This window comes from Apium graveolens, chromosome 8 (assembly GCF_009905375.1).
Source record: "Apium graveolens cultivar Ventura chromosome 8, ASM990537v1, whole genome shotgun sequence".
NCBI lineage: Eukaryota > Viridiplantae > Streptophyta > Magnoliopsida > Apiales > Apiaceae > Apium > Apium graveolens.
The window spans coordinates 224,260,367-224,277,544 of record NC_133654.1 but is presented as its reverse complement, the minus strand read 5'-3'; the positions used below and the strand labels follow the sequence as shown (position 1 = coordinate 224,277,544).

The 17,178-nt window shown below is 37.1% G+C and overlaps 1 non-coding gene across 1 annotated transcript; it reads left to right on the top strand.

The window, feature by feature from the left end:
• The first annotated feature begins 12,726 nt into the window (after positions 1 to 12,726).
• Positions 12,727 to 12,833, top strand: LOC141681477 (small nucleolar RNA R71). The gene has a single exon (XR_012558908.1). It is a non-coding gene; the product is annotated as a small nucleolar RNA R71 (small nucleolar RNA).
• The last annotated feature ends 4,345 nt before the right edge of the window (positions 12,834 to 17,178 follow it).

Genomic DNA, 17,178 nt, shown 5'->3' with positions numbered 1-17,178 from the left:
CCCTGATTGAATAATACTTTCCATTGATGTTCAGGTTGTTGATCAACGCATTGTACCTCTCAAACACTTCAGTAATTCCTTCTCCTGGATTTGATTTGAAATGTTCATATTCAGAGGTTAGGATTTCCAACTTGTTCTCCCTAACTTCCTCTGTGCCTTCATTAATCACCTCAATAGTTTCCCACATGTGTTTGGAATTTTTACAGTTCATCACATGTCTGTTCATCAAGGGATCAAGGGAATCAATTAATATTAATTGAAGGCTGGCATCCAAGGAGGCTTCTTCCTTCTCAGCAGGAGTAAAATCTTCAGGCTCTTTTGGATAGGTTCTAGCTTCAGTAGTCACCACACCATCTATTATTACCTCCGGTTCAATAACCATCGGAGTTTTTATACCCTTCTTTAACAAGTTTGAATATTTGGGATTTGCAACTTGTAAGAATAATAGCATCTTCTTCTTCCACATGATATAATTCTCTTTATCAAATTGTGGAATTTTAACGGTTCCAACTTTATGTGAAGTCATTATGAATTTTTGAATAAATAAAAATTCAAGGAGTTGAAAAATCACAAAAGTCTAGGATCTTGATTTGTTCGTTAATCAGAAGGCTCTGATACCAATTGTTGGGTCCCAATGTGTTTGTAGAAGGGGGGGGTTGAATACAAACAGCACCGAATAATCGAATTAAATGCGGAATAAAAAATGTGAAACAAAATTCAAGTTAAATAAAAATATTATTAAACTTGAAAGGTGTTACAACAACTGTATCGATTACAAGGTATTAATCTCAAATCAATTATCACAAATTTAGAATAAATTCGACATGAACTTTTTCTATTTTTGCAATAATTAGAATCAAATGCTAAACGCGGTTTGAGATTAAGTTCTAGGGATTTTAATCCGCTAGATTGATATACAAGAACAAGATAAAGATTTCTAGTGGATTAGATTTAACATTACAATCTAGAAATTATGATCTTTGAAATAAGCAGATGAAAATAAAATGTTTTGCTGCGGCTGCTGTCTCTTGTTCTTGAATAATGATTGAGATTATTGAAAGAAAAGTCTTCTGCTTCTTTTTAAATCAGCACAACAATAGAATTGAATTGGCATGACAATCCTATAGCTTGTATGACTTTCGGTAGGACAATTGAATGAACTAGCAAGACAATCTGAATGAACTAGCAAGACAATCAGAATGAACTAGCAAGACAATTACCCTCCTAGAGTAACTTTCGGTGTAACAATTGAATATGGCCTAGCATGACAATCGGTATGACAATCCTGATTGTCATGCTAGTTCATTTTCAATTGTCTTGCTGATTTAATGCTTGAATTTAATCCAATTAAACTTCTGAAAATTCCTAAAATTCCTAGAATTAAATCAGAATTAATTAATCAATTAATTCAATTAATAAATAAATTATTCTTCGCAGATATAATTTATTTTCTTAATTAAATTAGATGACTTAATTAATTAATAGAGAATTAATTCTAGTCTTGAGCAGCAACCATTCTTCTGCAAACCTTCTGAAAATCACTGAAAATTATGAATCAATTCCACCACTTCAACGTTGACACTCGATGTACTGTCTGGTTCATGAGTGACTAACTTCCGTGACGTTTCTTCATGTCTTGACTCTGACACTTTGATTTTCTTCAGATTAAATCCTTGTAATTAATTGATACCCTGACGAGATCTCTGTCACTTGATTAAATCCACGATCTTGACTTATATCACTGAGGCATGATCAATTTCTTGAACTTCTTCCAGTGAATTAATTCCTCAAGTCTGTAGATGAACCTTGTCTCTGAATCCTTTGACAGATATTACTTTGCGAGATCTCTTTGACGGTCGATCCACTATTTACTTATTACATTCTTATTTGAGTTGAGTTGAATCCTCGAATATACAAATAGGCTATGACATATGACTTACACACGTCCATAAAGAATATTATCTCTAAGAATAAAACATTCATTATTCTCAATAATAAATGAAAAATCCACCCAAGTCTAACATGGGAATAATATTCCTCACAATCGAGGGAACAAAATAACAATTATTTCAAACAATAGTCTTGCCCGTAGGCCTATGTAAATAAAATGATTCTACATCTTCAGCAGCAACTCTTGCTCCATTTCCCATCAGTAGAATCACCTCCTCTTCCTCAAGAGTCCTACTTCTCCTTGGTCCCTGCAACAAATTGCAGATTTGAGAACCACAGGCGGTATCTAATACCCAAGTAGAAATTTGATTTAATGACATATTCACTTCTATCATGAACATACCTGAATCAGAAGCGGTAGTCTCACTACCCTTCTTCTTCTTCAATTCTGCAAGGTAAACCTTGCAGTTCCTCTTCCAGTGCCCCACCTTGTTACAGTGAAAGCAAACAACTTTGCTCTCGGGGTCTTCAGCTTTTGGTGGAACCGACATTTTCTCACCTACTTTCTTCTTCTTGGAAGAATTCCTCTTCCTTTTCTTAGGATTGGAACCTTCACCAATTAGAAGAACAGAACTCTTCTTAGGGGGAAAATTCGATTCCGCAGTCTTCAACATGTTGTGGAGTTCAGGCAGGCTGACATCCAACTTATTCATGTGAAAGTTCACAACAAACTGCGAGAACGAACTCGGAAGCGATTGCAAGACCAAGTCTTGGCTCAGCTCCCCATCCATGGCAAAACCAAGTTGTCCAAGACGTTCAATCAAATTGATCATCTTAAGTACATGGTCATTCACAGATGATCCCTCAGACATCCTACAACCGAACAGCTCCTTCGATATCTCATATCGAGCTGTCCTCCCTGCCACATCATACAACTCTTGTAGATGCATGAGGATAGTGTGAGCATCCATATGCTCATGTTGCTTCTGTAGCTCAATGTTCATGGCAGCTAGCATGATGCTTTGAGCAACATTTGTATCATCTATCCACTTACGATACACAACATGTTCATCATTATGTGCATCACTAGCAGGTTCAGTAGGCTTAGGTGAGTCAATCACGTATTCCAGCCTCTCAATCCTGAGAACAATTCTCAAGTTTCAAAGCCAGTCAGCATAATTAGGACCAGTCAATTTGTGAGCATCTAGTATGCTCCTGAGTGATAGTGCAGAAGACATAACGTACAAAGTAAATCTGTAAATGATAAACACATAACAACACTTAGCAAATATTCGATTTCATTTCAAAACACTATATGAATCGGGTCTTTATTCATAAGTGGCTCCCACTAGTTTTCCTAATTTATTCAACCCCCTACGTGAAAAATTAAGCATTCATAATGCTAGTGGGAATAGGGATCCTACATTCCATTACACAACCCCGGCTGTGGCACGAAACGCCATGTAATGTTCAATAGGCAGACAACTCTTGTCAATTACATCTTATGTTATTCCCTAATCAAACTTTAGCCTCTTGAATAATTGAGTCACGGTTGTGGCACGACAAACTCAATATTCTAAGTCAAGTCTAACCCAACATTCCGTACAATTGAATCAGTCCCCAAAGGCCCACGGCTGTGGCACGTAACGACCTTTAGATTCTTATTCAATGTACACATCTCTATGTAATAGACAAGTATTTCTTATTTCGAAATCAAAGCCCTCGGCTGTGGCACGAAACGACAATGATTCAAAAATAAGAACTACTTTCTACCATGTTGGAAGGCTATGACCGACACAAGCCCGTTGTGTCATTGGCCAATTACTACTTGATATTATTTAATTTTAGAGGAATTATATTACGTTACAATCATAATCATATTATAAAGAAATTCTTCCTTTTAAATTAAATATTTCAAATCAATAATCAATAATCAGATAATTCCCAGATCGGGTGGAGCATTGTCAAGAGGCGTCACTTAATAACCCTTTCTTACAGATAGAAATCTGTTATTGACAGAATCATCCTTTCTCTCATATCGAAAATTCATATTCAATTACGTGTTTCATAAACACAAGAATCTCATGATTGTATTCATAATATTATTATTAAGGTTATGAAACAATTTCACTATACTAGGTTGTCTAACAAACGCCTTATGTTTATTTAAGTTCACCTAAATCTATCATCGCATGATAAACTAAGCATATATCACATATATCAACATGAATAAACATCAAGGTAGGTACGTTACATCATCTAGCACATTAGTCTAAGCATTATACATCTCTATGTATCACATGAAGCATTTAAAAGCAATTTAAACAGTCAAAAACAGCTTAAAAACACTTCTGTTACCTATAAATAGTTCGAAACAATTTCATAAAATATCATATAATACACCATTAGAAGCGTCTTGAAAAGACGAATCCAACGGCACCAAAATCACCCAATTCTGAGCTTCCACACACCCTCACGCGCCCCGAGAAGGTGTCCCACGCGCCGCCACGCGCACACGCGCTGTCAGGCGCGTGTCAGACCTCCCCCACGCGCTCCCATGCGCCCACGCGCCTCACGCGCACCTAACCCCTATGCTGACGTCAGCATGACGTCATCTGATGACGTCAGCATGACGTCAGCATAACGTCACCAGCGCGTGTCTTCCACGCGCCGCGCGTGGCACGCCAGCGCGTAAGCCCCACGCGCGCGTGGTCGACGCGCGGTCCTACCCTTTACAGCGATTCGCCGCCGCCTTCTCTTTCCCTCGGTTTGCGTGCTGCCTGACCTGTCTTCTTTATTCTTTCCGTGCACAGCAGCACAAACAGCAACAGAGATGCAGAATATATGCAGTTGCAATATATATATACATACAATTCATATATATATATAATTATTTAATTACGAATTTTAATTACAAGAACTTCAAAAATTCATAATAAAAAATCTATACAACCTAAAATTATGAAAAAAATACCCAAACGATCTACAACACTTGTAGAACCCAGATCAACATTCAAAATTATTCTGAGAAACGATTTCTCATCAGACAAAATTAATCCATAATATAACTTGTAAAAATCATAATTAATTCATACAAGCACATAAAATTCTGAAATTTTTACCACAGATCTATATGCATACAACCTATGCTCTGATACCATTGTTGGATTTTTAAATGCAGCGGGGCATGGCAAAACACTTTTACACATATAAAATCTAAATAAAAGCATATAAATCGTGAATAAAAATTCGAGGGATCGAATCTAACCTTTTAAAATAATTCGGAGACAACGATCAGAGATCCTTAGCAGTTGCTCCTCAAGTGTGAAGCACTCCACCGGTATCCACCAAGAAAACGACTTTTAGGAGGAGGAGGAGGTGGAGAGAATTTGGTTTTCTGAAACTTTTGGGTTTCTTGGGGTTCGAATAAAATAGGGTCTATAATAGTGTATTTATAGGCAAAATTTTCAGCTGAAATTTTCCCATAAATAATATTATTATTATCCCATTTATTATTCTCATTAATAATTAAAACACCTTTTAATCATTAATTCTTTTTCTAAACACTTTAGAAATAATTCTCTCTCTTGATTTAATTTCCAAAAATTAAATCCTTAATTAATAATATTAAGAACTTTTCTTAATTAATTTATAATCAATTAAATCTCATTTAATCAATTATTAAATTTGCCAATTAATTATTTATTTCACAAATAAATAATTATTAGCCATTATTAATTAATTCCTCCACCATGAAATCATTCTCTTTTTATGGTGTGACCCTGTAGGTTCAATATTAAGCCGGTAGTAGAAATAAATAATAATAAAACTATTTTATCATTATTTATATAAATTCTCTAATTTATTAATTATTCTACATCGTGAGTGATGCTTCTCAACATATCGCGACTATCCGGATAATATTAATTCACTGCTTAGAATACCAAGAACATGTCAGTGAATAGTTACCGTACAATAAACTCCTTCTACCCTATAATGTCCCGATTAAATACAAGGCATGGAACTCGTGTCAAGCTTATCTAATTCAATCACTTGCTTACCATTTACTATGCGTAGTTCTATACAAATTAGAAACTCCTTTCTAATTTCATTCACTCTGGCCAGAGATTCCTGAACTAGCATAAGTGGATCAGCCTTGAACATTCGCTTCCTTCACTGGAAGGGGTAGATCCTTTATTGATCATACACTATCTTCGTGTACAAATTCCTATACCCAGAAGAGCCCTAATAATTGTCCCTGAAGACTAAGAACTAAACCAAAGTATAGTTCAGTGTACACAAGATGACTATGATGACCTCAAGTCTAAGGATACTTGTACAACTATCACTAAGCGAACAACTGCTGACACGTGAGTGAACTCCATCAGTTGTTCAGCTGGGCGAGTCATGTTCAGTGAACTTATTCTATAATAAGCACCTACATACTAGCTATAGTGTCACCACACAAATGTCTATGAGAACAGACATCCTTCACAATGAAGCAAGCATAGTATGTACCGATCTTTGCGGATTATTAATTACCAATTAGTAATTGTAACACCCCCAGATCCGGGGTTGGGGATCCGGGTTGTCACGGTCTTTCTTTCCACAATATCACTTCACTTAATTAATAATAAATAACCTCATGCTGTGACCCCACACTAACACGCACCACAACTCGTTATAGTCTCAGAGATGAAATTGAAATAAGTACAAGTCTTTGAATCCAGCATTTAAAAGTTATTACAACCCAAAATGATTACTTGATAAATTTACAGTTAATTGCCATTATCTGCCACAAGTTATAATTATACATAATTTGATTCTCAAAAGTAGATGGTCTGAACTACAATGGATCTACCTCGGCAGCTATAGCAGCTACAACATCATCGGGAAGATGCGGGACGCTTCCCACGCGCTTGCGCTGGGTCTGCTGGAGTCTGGCCATCTCTCCTAACTGTTGTTGTGTGATAAAGAAATAAAGCAAGAGTGAGCCTTACAGCTCGTAAGATAATACATAGTGATAACAATAATATAAGTATCTAAATGGATACTTACTAGAATCTTTATCGTAAGTAAGGTAATTACTTACTGGATATAAGTTTTAAAAGAAGATGAAGTTACCAATTACTTCACTATACTTATACCATTTTTTTTTTTGAAATCTACTTGAACTACTACTGTTCGAAGTATAATAAGATTCACGAGGTCATCCCATAGATGAGACCACAAATAAAACTTGAAAATATTTGATCTTTGAAATATTTTGAAAAGAGATGAAGTTACGAGATACTTCATTCAATGGATACACCAGTAAAAATGTTTGACCCTGTCAATGCTTCGGCAACCACCCATTAGTAGCCTTTCAATCGAAATGCTACGGGTAGTGTTGCAGAATTATCCAAATGGATGATGAACTCATTACGGGAGTTTACCGCGCCAGGAAGACCACTTACGATGATCAGTCGTAGTAGTACAACCCCACCATTTTCTACATGTAGAGGAGAACCTGTCGGATTTACTTGTCAACCGAACACTGAACTCCTAAGGAATGGACCGCCTTAGCGGAACTTCCAGGCCATTTGGGCCAATATAATAAGGCTGGGCCGGCGCTACTCGACCACTTACGCCACTCCTAGTTCACATGAAATCCATGACTCTGAAACGTAAAGCTCGTTCCCCCTTTCCCCAAGTGGAAACTTGTTGATACGGCTTCACCAAGAAGTCGTATCTAGTTGGAAAGGAAAACTCACCGATATTTTCCCAGGCGATGCCTGTTAATGGATTAACTTGTTCCAAGAATTTTACTTCCCGAATATTGGGTAAGTAATCAAAAACTCTTTTACCAAGACAGCAACCTTGTTGCGAATATAAAATACACCACAGAGCCGGATTCCCCAGGTTTTGAGCGAGTATTTAAATCCCCTTAAAAAGGAAGATCTTAAATATAAAAATGAGTTTTGGGATCCGCTCTAACTTTTAAAAATCATTTTGAAGACTCGAAAACACTTTAAAGAGTGTTTGGAGTAAAACTGATTTAATGAAGTAAATCAGTCCCCAGTATATTTAGAAAATGTCTGAATATTATTATTTAAATAATATTCCCACAAAGAATTATCTTTATAAAAATAATTGAAGTAGAAGTATTAAAACTTATACTTGAAACGAGTATTAAATAATCAAAGATATACTTATATAAAAGTATTATCTTTATTTGAATAATCAAAAATAAGTTTGATTATCGACACCTTATTCTTTAATAAAATAAAGAATATATCTCAGCAAATAATCGGAGTCATAGATCCTCAAATGAATATTCAAATAATATTCAGATAAATAAATAAAAGGAGTCATAAGTCCCCGAATGAATATTCAAAATGATATTCATTAATAAAATAAAAGGAGTCATAAGTCCTCGAATGAATACTCAAAATAATATTCATTTAATATAAAGGAGTCATACGCCTTCGAATAATATTCGAAATAATATTCAATAATAAAATAAAGTTAAAGTTATCGAATAAACCTTATTCGATTAATAGTTTTGAAAACTATGACCATATATATATATATAAGTATATATATATCCATATATACAAAATCTACTCGGGATCCTCGACTCCCGGTTTTAGAAAATGTTTTCACCTTTGGGTCCCTGTACTAAGGGTATATGCAAATTACCGCTATCCTCTAGCATAGGTATTATCAACTGAACCAACAGATATATATGGAAAGAATGCGAAACAGGCATGCATATATATACCATAGCAGCATGCTTCAATATATTGCATCATTTGCTAATTAACCAACATGCATCTATCGCAAGATAATGCAAATACATATATTCATCACAACAACAGTTATAACGGGTAGAAAACTTGCCTGAGCGACTTGGGGTGATAAAAGGCTCGGGACGAGTCTGGTAACCTATAAACAACAAGTAAGTTGGAATTAAACCAAAATCACTTGTAAATCTATACTTTAACTAACTTAGACTCTAACGCTTGTTTTGCGCTCACTGATTTGCTTAAGTCACTCGGGTACCCTCGGCTCCACCATTTTTTAATAATTTAACCTTTATGAGTTTTAAAGCGATTCCTTCGCGAGTGTCTTACCAACTGCCTAACACACTTACCATAAATGTTTCATACATTAATTAACCCTTTTTGGTCTTTAACCTATGTTTCAAAGTAAGGCGAGGGAAAAAGTTTCATTCGCGAAACGCCGTTACTTGAAATGGTCGTTTCTCCTAAACCGTGCATCGGAATCGAACGAACTACATATCAAAACGAAGCTCGTAACATGAGCTATCTAATCATGGCAGTGGTCATAATCTAGCAGGGGGTTCTCGGGTCCTAATGCTATGCACAAAAACAGTCCAAAGAAAATCGGACGTTACGACGGTTATGTTTACGCGATTTCCAATATTTTAAACCATTCAAAACCATCCCAAATCAACCTCAAATACAACTTACAACCAACATCCATCCTTATCACATCATAACAACCCCAACCAATTCAATTTAATCAATCATACTTATGCCTAAACTTAACTTTAATCATACTTAAGTTCTTTTAATCAAAACCACAACATTTACCATTCCATTTCACTACCATTCCAAATCCCAAACTCTAAATCACCACAACAAGCTACAATATCATCCTACTAATTAAAATCATCTTATAATACATAGGGATCTAGGATTTGGAGATGGTATACCTTCCTTGAAGTGGTGGGAGGAGCTAGGAAGCCTTAAGAAGCTTTGAGAAGTCTTAGGAAAGCTTGGATCTTCAAGAAAAACAAGAAAACTTCAAGTTAAAAAACTTGAAAACACTATTCATAGTCTTCTTCTTTGATTAAATGAAGAAGATTGAGAAGGAATTAATGGCTTAAACTCATGATATAGTCCTAACTAAGCATGAAGATGGTTAGGGAATTATCTTACCAATTTAGGAAGCTTGGATCTTTGATTTTGAATTTTTCTTGCCTTTTGAATAGTGAAAAGCCGTGAGCAATGAAGAACTAATGCCTTGGTTCTTTTTGATTTTTGATGAAGAATGAATTTACTTGGCTTGGTTGCTTGGTTTTTGTATTTGCTTTAGTCAATTACCTTCTTGCCCTTGAATTTGTGTGGTTCTCATTCAACCACACCTCCTTCCTTCCCTTGTCATGCTTGTGTCACCCTCATGATGTCATCCTCCCTTCCTTGTCCTCTTTCTATTGGTTGGATGACATCATTCCCACTAATCCCTTTGATTAACTTCCTAATCGTTTGCCTAATGACCGCTGATCTGTTATACGGTTCGCTTAACTTTCATTCTCGTTTATCGTTTGAAGGATCATACCCGGGATCTTATTACTTAGGTTCCCTTAACCTTTCTCAATACATTATATTCCTTTTTATGATCCTCTATTATAATCCTTTAATTTAAATCCTTTTTATCCTGTTACCTTATACTCAATTCTCTCCGTATCTTGTGGATTTCCGGGAAAAACCAAAGTGTTCGGAATTGGATTCTGACGATCTTTACATACACTTATATACTTCATAGAGTACTAATAATATCCCAGAATATCCATAACAGAACCCCTACATAGTGTGGCGTGAAAAGTTTTCTCATTCAGCTAAAACACTATTCACAAGGGTTACAAAAAGTTGAAAATTTTGGGGTTATTACAGTAATCATATGACCAGGAACTATTTAAGTTTAGAGTTATCATCTTTTTAGGTCTCACTATTATGATCTCGTCATAATCCATAAAAAGCTTTACTCTAAACTATGGTATATCTAATTTAAACACTTAAATAGATAGAGCCCGTAATAAAAATAAAACAAGTCTTTATTAATATCAATGAAATCAAAACAGATTACATAAAGAGTTATTCCTAAATCCTAATACCTGATTGGACTTAGGACATATTCCTTTCAATAACAGGTAAAGTAGATGCATCACCCAAAAAAGCATACCTCAAGTGTTCAGGTAATGGCTTAAGCTCCAAGGTAGGTGCTTCCTCTATTGATGGTTTGAGCTTTCCTTCAGCATTTTTGAGGTCAGAAGTACCAAGAGATTCAAACGGCATGTCCAGCTTTCGCTTCCAGGGGGAAGCATTCAGATATTGTAATTGCTCGTTGCCATCTTCATCATCACTGTCAAAATCCCCCACTAAGGCCTTTTCCAATGCATCAGACATTAGCATGCGATCGAGTTCTGAAGTAACCGCAGAATCAATCACATCCACTTTTAAGTACTCCTCCTCCTCTGTAGGGAATTTCATTGCCTTGAACACGTTGAAGGTCACATCCTGATGTTGTACCCGTATAGTAAGTTCACCTTTCTACACATCTATCAAGGTACGGCCAGTAGCCAAGAATGGTCTTCCCAAGATTATGGGAATCTTCTTATCTTCCTCAAAATCAAAAATAACAAAATATGCAGGAAAGAAGAGCTTATCCACCTTGACTAGCACATCCTCCACTATGCCCCTTGGGTAAGTAATAGAACGATCAGCCAATTATAGAGACATGTATGTGGGTTTTGGATCAGGCAAATCCAACTTTTTAAAGATCGACAACGGCATCAGATTGATGCTTGCTCCCAAATCACAAAGGCACTTGTCAAAAGTCAACTTGCCAATGGTGCAAGGAATGGTGAAGCTACCTGGATCTTTAAGCTTTGGGGGTAACTTTTGCTGCAGAACAGTGCTGCATTCTTCCGTGAGAGCAACGGTCTCAAGGTCATCCAGTTTCACCTTCCTTGAAAGAATACTCTTCATAAACTTCGCATAACTAGGCATTTGCTCCAGAGCCTCAGCGAAAGGTATATTGATGTGAAGTTTCTTGAACACCTCCAGAAACTTACCGAACTGTTTATCCAGCTTTTATTGCTGCAATCTCTTAGGGAAAGGTGGTGGAGGATAGAGCTGTTTCTCCCCTGTATTACCCTCAGGCAGAGTGTGTTCAACAGTAGTCTTCCTTGGTTCCGCCGCTTTCTCATTTTGCTTAGCTTCTTCATCTCTAACTTCAGCTTCTCCTTCTTTTGCCTTTTCAGCATCAGCAACTTTCCCAGACCTTAAGGTAATAGCCTTGACTTGCTCTTTAGCTTCCTTTCTGCCTGGTACTTCCGTGTCACTGGGAAGTGTGCCAGGTTGATGATTTAGCACTGCATTAGCTATTTGACCGATTTGATTTTCCAAGGTCTTGATAGCAACCGTCTGACTCTTGTATAACAACTTAAGTTCATCAAAATCAGCACTAGTAGGTGCAGCTGCACTTCCCTGTTGAGGATATGATTGCCTTTGAGCATACTGATGTGGTTGCTGGAATCCAGGTGGATTAAACTGTTTACTCACACCTTGCTGATATGGTGGCTGAATAACATTCTGATTATTACCCCAGCTGAAATTTGGATGATTTCTGTTGTTAGGATGATAAGTAGCTGGCACAGGCTGCTGTTGTCGCTGATAATTATTCACATACTGAACAGATTCATTGACAAGAGAATACTGATCCGTAGCATGAGAACCTGCACAAAGCTCACAAACCATAGCTATTTGATTAACTCCATATGTAGCTAGAGAATCAACCTTTATCGACAGCGCCTGGAGCTGCGCTGCAATAGCGGTGGCTGCATCGACTTTCAGAATACCTGCTACCTTCCCAGGAATCATCCTCTGAGTTGGGTTTTGATGCTCATTTGCAGCCATAGTCTCGATAAGATTATAAGCCTCAGTATAGCTTTTGGCTCATAAGGCGCCTCCAGCTGCTGCATCGAGCATGGGCCGAGATTGGGCCCTCAAACCATTATAGAAACCAGTGATCACCATCCAATCGGGCATTCCATGATGTGGACACTTTCTCAACATTTCCTTGTAGCGTTCCCAAGCTTCGCACATAGATTCTGTAGGTTGCTGCGCAAACTGAGTAAGAGCACTCCTCATAGCAGCAGTCTTTGCCATCGGATAAAACTTCACCAGAAACTTTTGCGCAAGATCTTGCCAAGTAGTGATGGACCCAGCTGGTTCAGAATGTAACCAGTCCTTAGCTTTGTCCCTCAGTGAAAATGGGAAAAGCCTCAGCTTGATAGCCTCATCAATCACGCCATTATACTTGAAAGTGCTGCAGATCTCGACAAAATTCCTTATGTGCATGTTGGGGTCTTCAGTCGCAGCTCCTCCAAAAGAAACAGAATTCTGCACCATCTGAATAGTGCCCGGCTTGATTTCAAAGGTGTTAGCTTGAATAGCCGGATGAAGAATGCTTGACTGAATGTCATCAATTTTAGGCCGAGAAAAGTCCATAAGAGCTGGATCAGCCTGAACAATACGATCACCCATGATTACTGGTTCTTTCTGCTCAGTTCCTGAATCCGAATCTTCAAAATCTATCTTCTCCGGAATATCAAGAACTTCGTCTGTCTCCTCAGCTGTATCTAAAGTCCTCTTGCGAGTACGAGAACGAGTTTGCATAAACGCTCGCTTAAGTACCTGAAACACAACCAGAAACAATAAGTAACAACTACGTCCTAATCACTGAGTCCTAATGACCAATGATGGTAAGTACATAAACTAAACAAATACACCGAGTCCCCGGCAGCGGCGCCAAAAACTTGTTAGGGCGGAAATACGCGCTAAAATACACGCAAGTATACGCGTTCGCAAGTAATATAGAATACTTTCTAGTTCGTTCCCACAGAGACTCAGACTAATTATTGTTTAATTAAACTCACGCACCAACGTATGATTACTTCTCAATGTTAAAACACTAACACTTAGAATTGTTGACTAAATATTAACTACAATTAATTACTTAGTTTATCACTTAAATAACACTTCAATTAACAATATTAAAACACTCATGAGATCACAACTTCATTATTACTTCCTTCAATAGTTATTGTTATTACCTTAGCATGTGACAGTGATGATATTAATCGAATAACACGAAACTGATAAAAGCCAACTTTCATTGTACTCATACCATTCTACCAAGCATCCACAATTAAGATAGAAGTTGAATAGGCATCAATTATGTTGAGTTCCTATATGTCTACAGAAATTGACAACACAATGATTTTAAGCACAAGTTATTCCTTTTGATTACACAGGGCGAATAAAACTATTAGAGTTACCCACTAATCATGCACATCATACATGAACCTATGCTAGCATGGCAAGTTCTAAATCTCAAGATACACCGTCGCTTCACAAGAGATTAACATCCTATCTTATATATTCGCGACGCACATAAGACGAATACGCACAACCAATACTAGATATCATACAATCATCACACACTAAAGTATTAAACAATTAACTAAGAATTCCATAGTAAATCCGTTGTGACCCCATGATCACGATTAGCCCATAATAGCACTTGGCGTCATCATGGGTTCATAAGAAATCATGATAAACAAACACAAGAAAATAATAATTAACTAATTATATTAAATCAGAGTACGTCACAAGAGTAATTAAGTTCAAAGTAAGAAAACTAGCATCCAACGTTACAACGAAATAAGAATCACAAGAAAATATGCTTCCTCTTCGTTGTTGCGTGCTAAACGGTCTTCTTCCTTATCTCCTTCGCTCCTTGCTTAATACCACCATCCTCCTCGTGAAACATCTCTAAATCTATTTATATAATAGTCCCATAAAGCTCAGATTACATAAAAGTGGAAGCCAAACAGAAGTAGAAGTCCTAAAATAATTTATCTTTTTTCCCGACCCTGCGCGGCCGCTCAGCATATCTGAGCGGGCGCTCAGCTTTCTGCGCGGCCGCTCAGCATAGCTGAGCGGGCGCTCAGGACCCTACTGGAAAAATCCTGAGTTTGCTCCATTTCTTCGCCGTAATCTGCCCCTTTCTTTCCTCTCGCAATGGTGAACACATGCCAAGGCTTATTCTTGATGATTACTCCTCCGAAATGCAACTAATACCCTAAAATGCATAAACACTAGAAAAATGCATCAAATACACAAAATACTTGATTTCAAGGCACCAATTTAAGCCATTTCAAGATGTTCGAAGTGGTATAAAATGTCACTTATCATCAGTCTATAGGTGCTTGTTTAAGGCATAGATGGACTTGACTAGTCTACATACTTTCCTCTCATTACTAGAAGCAACAAATCCCTCAGGCTGATCCATATAAATCTCTTCTTCAAGGTCACCATGAAGAAAAGCTGTCTTTACATTCATTTGATGGATGATAAGACCAAGTAGAGAAGCCAATACAATAAGCATTCTGATTGTTGTCATTCGGGCAACTGAAGAATATGTATCAAAATAATCAATGCCTTCCATTTGCCTAAAGCCCTTAGCAACTAGCCTAGCCTTATACTTATCTATTGAGCCATCAGGGTTTAGCTACCTCTTGAAGATCCATTTTCATCCAATAGTAGAACACCCAGGAGGGAGATCAACTAACTCCCATGTTCCATTTAAAACAATTGAGTCAATTTCACTCTTTACAGCGCCTTTCCAATGCCTTGACTCCGAAGAATCTTTGGCTTAACGGAAAGTTAAAGGCTCATCCTTGACTTTGGAAGTGACACATTATAAGTGATAAAGTCACTTCCAAAGTCCTTAACTACCTTTGCACGCTTACTCCTTCTAGGTTCCTCTACTTCGTTAGGAGTAGAGCTATTACCAGGATCCACCCCCACATTTATCATCTTTTCCACATGATCAGGAATAGAAGTCGATGTGTGAGTGGGATCATCCTCAGAACTACCCAAAGGTATACCAGTATTCATAGGGAATACTTCCTCAAAGAAAGTTGCATCACGAAACTCAACTATCGTATTCGCCATAATACCATCTATGTAAGATTTTAATACTAAAAATCTCATAGAGGTTTTGGTTTCAAGATAGCCCAGAAAGATACAATCAACAGTTTTCGGACCCAGTTTCTTTCTCTTGTGTTCAGGGACAAGCACCTTAGCAAGGCACCCCCACACACGAAGATAACTCAAACTTGTCCTACTTTTTCTCCATAATTCATATGATGTCTTGTCCATATGTTTCAGAGGGACTCTATTCAGAATATGGCAAGCCGTATTCAGAGCCTTTCCCCACATGTACTTAGGCAACCCAGAACTAATTAGTATATTGTTAATCATGTCTTTAAAAGTTTTGTTCTTTCGTTCTGCCACCCATTAGATTCAGGTGCGTATGGTGGAGTAACCTCATGAACTATACCATTGCTTGCGCAAAATTCATTAAACAAGGTACTCGTACACTCACCACCTCTATCAGACCTCAAATGTTTAAGTACTTTTCCAGTTTATGTTTCAGCTTCATTTTTATACATAATGAATTTATCTAGTGCTTCACCCTTATGTTTAAGCAAATAAACATAACAATATCTACTACAATCATCTATAAAGGTAATGAAATATCTACAGTGATCCTTAGTCAACACACCACCAAATTCACATATGTCTGAGTGCATTAAATCTAACAAGTCTGAATCCCTATTAACATTATGAAAAGGTTTCCTTGTCTGTTTAGCAGTTACATACACTTGACACTTAGATTTCTTATCAATGGCATGCTTTGGAATCAACTTTATATTCATCATATTTTTTTAGAGCACCAAAGTTTAAATGACCAAGTCGTAAGTGCCACAAATTAGATGATTTTACACAATTAACAGAAGGTGCAGCACTATCATTAATAAAACCACCCAAAACGGGTTTAATATTTATTAAAAATAAACCATTAGACAAGTAACCTTTGCCAAAGAATGTACCAGTATGAGTAATAACTACTTTATTACATTTTAAAGAAAGTACAAAGCCATTCTTAACCAAACAAATCTCACTTATAATATTTCTACGAATAGAGGGAACATGATGCACTCTAGTCAGAGATAGAATCCGCCCAGAAGCAAACTTCAGGTCAACGTTTCCTATTCCAAGCACTTGTGCAGCACACGTATTCCCCATCGTCATTGTCACTCCATTACTCTGTTGATACGATACAAACAAGCTACTATCAGCACAAATATGTACATTAGCTCCAGTATCAATCAACCATTCATATGACATATAAGTGGAAAGTAATACAGGATTGTAAGTAACATACCCGTCATCGGTTCCAGAGGCAACAACCTCACCAACGACCATGTTAGCTACAGGCCCACTTGTGGTTCCAAGTCCAAGCACAGTATTTGCTTGAGCTACCACAACAGCTTTCTTAGCTTTCTTACTTGGACAGTCCTTACTCCAATGACCAACCTATCCACAAGACCAACATGGTTTGTTCGCCTTTGGTTTCTTAGCCTTG